Here is a 6,786-nt window from a genome sequence, read left to right as displayed (position 1 = left end):
AAAATTTCATATTTTAATACCTTTCATCAAAATGAAATGGTGTATTAAGTTTACCAAATCAAAATTGTAAGTTCTTAAAAAAAAAGATAGACCCACAAAAAGTATACCAAATTGATCAGGATGACGATCTGAGTTGATTTGGCCATGTCGGTCTCTCCATTTGAACGCAAACTAGTCACTGAATTTTTGAGATATCTTGACGAAATTTCGTAAGCGGGTACATTTTGGTGTCGGATTAGACATTTGTTGGAACCGACCGGATTGGTCGGCCATGTGCGTCTGTCTGTTTGTTTGAACGCCAACTAGTCGCTCTATTTTTGAGATATCTTGATTAAATTTTTTAAGCGTATCTATTTGGGTTTCGGATTAGACATTTGGCGGAACCGACCGGATTGGTCTTTTATAGCACATATCCCCCATACAACAGATTTTTCAGAAACAAGTAATATCTTCCTCAATTTAAAAATTAAATTAATTAAAATTTCACCAAATGCTTTCGAAATATGGCGAATATTAAGCATGCAGCCACACATACATGTAAACAGCGAAACTAAGACCGAAAAGATTATTTCACATACATATATCTCGTCGGCAGCTGAGAGCTGAAAAGAAAGAGCAACAATGACACATTATGTAATCTTGACCTAAGAGCAGAACACACATATAAACTCATATACAAGCATAAAGTGATTTGGTGATTCCACCTTACAGCTGTATGGAAGCTGTAGCAGGTTGGAGTTTCCAGTATATTGAGACGTACCGCATCGATGACCATTGGACAGTGCCCCATCAAAACCCCAATGACCATTGATAGGTAAGCCTTAGTGAATCCAATTATTTCAGCAGACCTCCTGCCATCCACTTTCGGCCAGAAAGATCTTGTTCCCTGCAAGACGTGGTGTCCGCCCAACCTTTGCTGAGCTGACTCGAGGCCCAGTAATCCACAGGTGGCCAGCGGAATCCCGAAATCCCTACAGCCATCTTCTTCCTGTTCAGTTCTACCGATGCAGGCTAAGGGATCCGCTTGACAGTTATCCGGAATATCACTATGGCGCGGGACCCAGGTAATGTTAATTTTAAAATAATTCGATGCAATCGCGAGCGAAGTCAGGCACTCCCAGACCACCCTAGATCGCACTGTAGTTGAGCTCAAGGCCTTGATAGCCGCTTGGCTATCAGAGTAGATGTTAAATTCCCTAACCGTAGTAGCCCTGGATAGCATTTTAAACTTGCGCTTACATTTAGCTCTTGACAAAAGACCCCCCCCCCCCTCCCAACTAAGCTTTCCGCCGAATCTGGACCCATCCGTGAAGGTTGTATAGGGAACAGTTATCGGCATACAATAGTCCGTCCTGTCCGGAATAAAGTCGAAGCTTTTGAGAAGGCTAGAGTGTCCGAAGTCAGAAAGCCCATAGCCCATATCATGAAGCCTGACTAACGACCGGGCCGCTGCCGCCTTTCCCGCAATGCCTATACAACAATATAATATATGTGTTTATGTGAATGTTCACCGTTTGGCAACCCTGGTACTAAAGGAAAGCTGTTCGGGCTCTCTATACGATTTTGTTTTAAAATTAAAGACTTAATAGCCAATTATTTGTAAAAAAAACAAGTAAGGAAGGCTAAGTTCGGGTGTAACCGAACATTACATACTCAGTTGAGAGCTATGGAGACAAAATAAGGAAAATCACCATGTAGGAAAATGAACCTAGGGTAACCCTGGAATGTGGTTGTATGACATGTGTATCAAATGGAAGGTATTAAAGAGTATTTTAAGAGATAGTAGGTCATAGTTCTATGGATGGACGCCATTTAGGGATATCGCCATAAAGGTGGACCATGGCTGACTCTAGAATGTGTTTGTACGATATGGGTATCAAACGAAAGGTGTTACTGATCATTTTAAGATGGAGTGGGCATTAGGTCTATAGGTGGACGCCTTTTCGAGATATCGCCATTAGGTTGGGCCAGGGGTGACTCTAGAATGTTTGTACGATATGGGTATCAAACGAAAGGTGTTACTGAGCATTTTAAGAGGGAGTGGGCATTAGGTCTATAGGTGGACGCCTTTTCGAGATATCGCCATTAGGGTGGGCCAGGGTGACTCTAGAATGTGTTTGTACGATATGGGTATCAAATGAAAGGTGGTAATGAGTATTTTAAAAGGGAGTAATCCTTAGTTCTATAGGTGGACGCCTTTTCGAGATATCGCCATAAAGGTGGACCAAGGGTGACTCTACAATGTTTGTACGGTATCAAACGAAAGGTGTTACTGAGAATTTTAAGAGGGAGTGGGCATTAGGTCTATATGTGGACGCCTTTTCGAGATATCGCCATTAGGGTGGGCCAGGGGTGACTCTAGAATGTTTGTACGATATGGGTATCAAACGAAAGGTGTTACTGAGCATTTTAAGAGGGAGTGGGCATTAGGTCTATAGGTGGACGCCTTTTCGAGATATCGCCATTAGGGTGGGCCAGGGGTGACTCTAGAATTTTTGTACGAAATGGGTATCAAACAAAAGGTGTTACTGAGCATTTTAAGAGGGAGTGGACATTAGGTATATAGGTGGTCGCCTTTTCGAGATATCGCCATTAGGGTGGGCCAGGGGTGACTCTAGAATGTTTGTACGATATGGGTATCAAACGAAAGGTGTTACTGAGCATTTTAAGAGGGAGTGGGCATTAGGTCTATAGGTGGACGCCTTTTCGAGATATCGCCATTAGGGTGGGCCAGGGTGATTCTAGAATGTGTTTGTACGATATGGATATCAAATTAAAAGTATTAATGAGGGTTTTAAAAGCGAGTGGCCCTTAGATGTATATGTGAAGGCGTTCTCGCGATATCGACCAAAATGTGGACCAGGTGATCCAGAAAATCGTCTGTCGGGTACTGCTAATTTATTTATATATGCAATACCACTAACAGTATTCCTGCCAAGATTCCAAGGGCTGTTGATTTCGCCTTGTAGAACTTTTTCATTTTCTTCTACTTAATATGGTAGGTGTCACACCCATTTTACAAAGTTTTTTCCAAAGTTATATTTTGCGTCAATAAACCAATCCAGTTACCATGTTTCATCCCTTTTTTCGTAGTTGGTATAGAATTATGGCATTTTTTTCATTTTTTGTAATTTTCGATATCGATAAAGTGGGCGTGGTTATGGTCGGATTTCGGCCATTTTTTATACCAAGATAAAGTGAGTTCAGATAAGTATGTGGGCAAAGTTTAGTAAGGATATATCGGTTTTTGCTCAAGTTATTGTGTTAACGGCCGAGCGGAAGGACAGACGGTGGACTGTGTATAAAAACTGGGCGTGGCTTCCACCGATTTCGCCCATTTTCACAGAGAACAGTTACCGTCACAGAATCTATGCTCCTGCCAAATTTGAGAAGGATTGGTAAATTTTTGTTCGACTTATGGCATTAAAAGTATTCCAGACAAACTAAATGAAAATGGGCGGAGCCACGCCTATTTTGAAATTTTCTTTTATTTTTGGATTTTGTTGCATCATATCATTACTGGAGTTGAATTTTGACTTAATTTACTTATATACAGTAAAGATATTAACTTTTTTGTTAAAATTTGAATTTAAAAAAAAATTTGTTTAAAAAGTGGGCGTGTTCTTCATCCAATTTTGCTAATTTTTATTTAGCACATATATAGTAATAGTAGTAACGTTCCTGCCAAATTTCGTCATGATATCTTCAACGACTGCCAAATTACAGCTTGCAAAACTTTTAAATTACCTTCTTGTAAAAGTGGGCGGTGCCACGCCCATTGTCCAAAACCTTACTAGTTTTCTATTCTGCGTCATAACGTCAACCCATCTACCAAGTTTCATCGCTTTAACCGCCTTTGGCAATGAATTATCGCATTTTTTCGGTTTTTCGAAATTTTCGATATCGAAAAAGTGGGCGTGGTTATAGTCCGATATCGTTCATTTTAAATAGCGATCTGAGATGAGTGCTCAGGAACCTACATACCAAATTTCATCAAGATACCTCAAAATTTACTCAAGTTATCGTGTTAACGGACGGACGGACGGACATGGCTCAATCAAATTTTTTTTCGATCCTGATTATTTTGATATATGGAAGTCTATATCTATCTCGATTCCTTTATATATGTACAACCAACCGTTATCCAATCAAACTTAATATACTCTGTGAGCTCTGCTCAACTGAGTATAAAAAGCTAATATTACATACTTGGGTTCATATAACAACTTTCATCATCAAAGATTGGTTCCGGCGGACGTATTTTTGTAAAAACAAGTAATTTTTTTGAAGATGCTCCTGCTTTTTGTTCTTGTGTTGGCAAGCCAGCTGCCTCGATATAGCAACAACAACTACAATAATTTGTGTTCAGCGCCGTCTGTTTGTCAGATAACATTTGATCTTGGTTTGTGTGCTGGACAACTAACAGTAGCGACATCAAAAACTTCCAGTTTAGCATACAGTGCTGCCATTTAACCATTACTCAGTCTCAAACTGAGGAGTTTTTATATTATTAATTCAATTAATAAAATTTTCTAAAATCGTGTTTCACAGCCAATGTTTTAAGGCGCGCAAAAAGATGTTGTAACACTTAGATGAACTTAGGTCAAGTGGTAATGAAGATGCTCGTGGGTTATATATTGCACTACGTTCTAGTTATTTCAAGCTCTGCACTAAGAAAAAGTTAAAATATGGATGTATGGAAATTGACTTATTAAATACTGTCAGAAACTCGGGAGACTGGTGGAAGGTTGTTAACTCGTTAAAAAACTGTCCTCTCAGTGTGACTGGCATTTTGGCGTTAAGCGATTTTTACAACTATTTTAAAATTCTGCTGTTGGATACAAATGAAGTTCCTTGCATGAACTGGGCGTTGCCCTCGGTGGTCGACCCTTTTCTCGATGCTACTTTTCAGCCCCGTGAGCTGCACCTGGTTCTAAAAGGTTTAACAACAAGGCTCCCGGCCCAGATCTCTGTTATGAGGTTTACAAGTCTGCACCAGGACGTCTCTTAACTGAGGTTCTTGCTTTGTTCAACATAATATATTTAAAGAAGCAAATTCCTCAATCGTTTCGTAACTCTATCATGGTTGCCCTTTTCAAAAAGGGTGATCCCGATCTTTCATCCACTTACAGGGGGCTATCACTGCTTGATTCAATATACAAAATTTTCGTTGGTTTGCTTCTGAGCGGGATCAATGCTTGGCTTGATTGTAACAATATAATTTCTGAATTCCAGGCGGGTTTCCGTAAAGGCTATTCTACAATGAACAATTTTTTAAATTTAACTAGTATAGTTCAGTTGAACTTTGGTGCGAAGAAGAAAACGTTCGCTTTTTTTGTTGATTTTTCATGTGCTTTTGATACAGTTCCACGGAATATGCTTTTCTGTACGTTAGCACAGCTCGGCCTCTCCAGGCACATTATAAAAAGGTTTTGCACTCCATTTATGAGGAAACAGCCAGTCAGGTATGGATGGATGGAGTGCTTTCAGATCCGTTTATTTTTAATCACGATGTACGGCAAGGTTGTTTGCTGAGTCCAACTCTGTTCTCTCCGGCGGTGTAAAGGTTGCTGACACAACAGTAAAAGTACTTATGTACGCCGACGATATCGTTCTTTTATCTGACTCTGCCACTGTCTTACAGAAAATGATAAATGGGCTTTACGTGTATAGTACGCAGTGCGGTTTGAGAGTTAACCTGACCAAATCTAAAGTATTAGTGTTCAGAAAATGTAGAGGTGTCCTTCTTTTCGTTGGTCTTATGGTAGCGAGTTTATAGAGATTGTAAATGACTACAAGTATCTGGGTTCTCTTGAATTACAAACTATCCCTTACAAAGCACCTCGAGGCAAAATTAACTGAGGTTAAAACAGCGATAAACGCTACCTGCTCAAAATACATAAATAACCCTCGCATTTGTATCTCAAATGAAAATTTTCGAGGCAGCATGTAGGTCCATTATGTTTTATGGTGCGCAAATCTGGGGTGTTGATAAGTTTGATTGCGTAGAGAAACTTCTTCGCTTCTTTTTAAAAGAGTTAATTTTTTTACCTGGTAATACTCCAAACTATATGTTACACCTCGAATCAGGTTTAACGTCGTTATTCAGTCACACCTTCCGCATTCACATGCTTTATATTGCGCGCTGTTTAAATTTGCCAGCAAATAGACTGCCCCGAGTTGTACCAGAGGAGACAGTGAGACAAGGGTCGTACTGGGTCAAAAAGTAGGGAAACGTTTATGAAGGTGTCGACATGGTGCCTCTGTCTGACTTTTCTTGCGCATCGCTTAATAAGAGCATACCAATTTTACTAGAGAAATTGATTCAAAGAGAGTTTGTAGACTATGCCGATAGTTCTTTCCAGTCGTCATATGATCTTTACTCCGGCTTGCTCCCTATGTACTCTACCTATTTTAACAATGAGTATTCTGCATACGCCATAAGTATGATTTTCCGAGCAAGGAGTGGCTTGCTAAATCTTAATGCTTGATGTTTTAAAAATGTTTTTTTCCAACAACTGTTCTATGTGCAATTTATGTATAGCTGAAGTCACCTATCACTTCATTGGGATATGTCCTATATATAAAGACATACGGCTTAATTGTTTTGGTGAGAAAATTTTAGATCTGCAGAAGGTGGTAAATATACTTAAATGTTATAACTAAAATTCGCTCTTTGTTTATACAAGAAATTGCCTTAAATATAGAGAACTAATTGTCAACGAATTTACATAAATAAATTGTTTAGTTATAAGTGATATTAAGACACACAACATTTATTGTTAT

Source organism: Eurosta solidaginis, chromosome 1 (genome assembly GCF_040869045.1).
Source record: "Eurosta solidaginis isolate ZX-2024a chromosome 1, ASM4086904v1, whole genome shotgun sequence".
Lineage (NCBI taxonomy): Eukaryota > Metazoa > Arthropoda > Insecta > Diptera > Tephritidae > Eurosta > Eurosta solidaginis.
Note: the sequence above shows the minus strand (reverse complement) of the source record.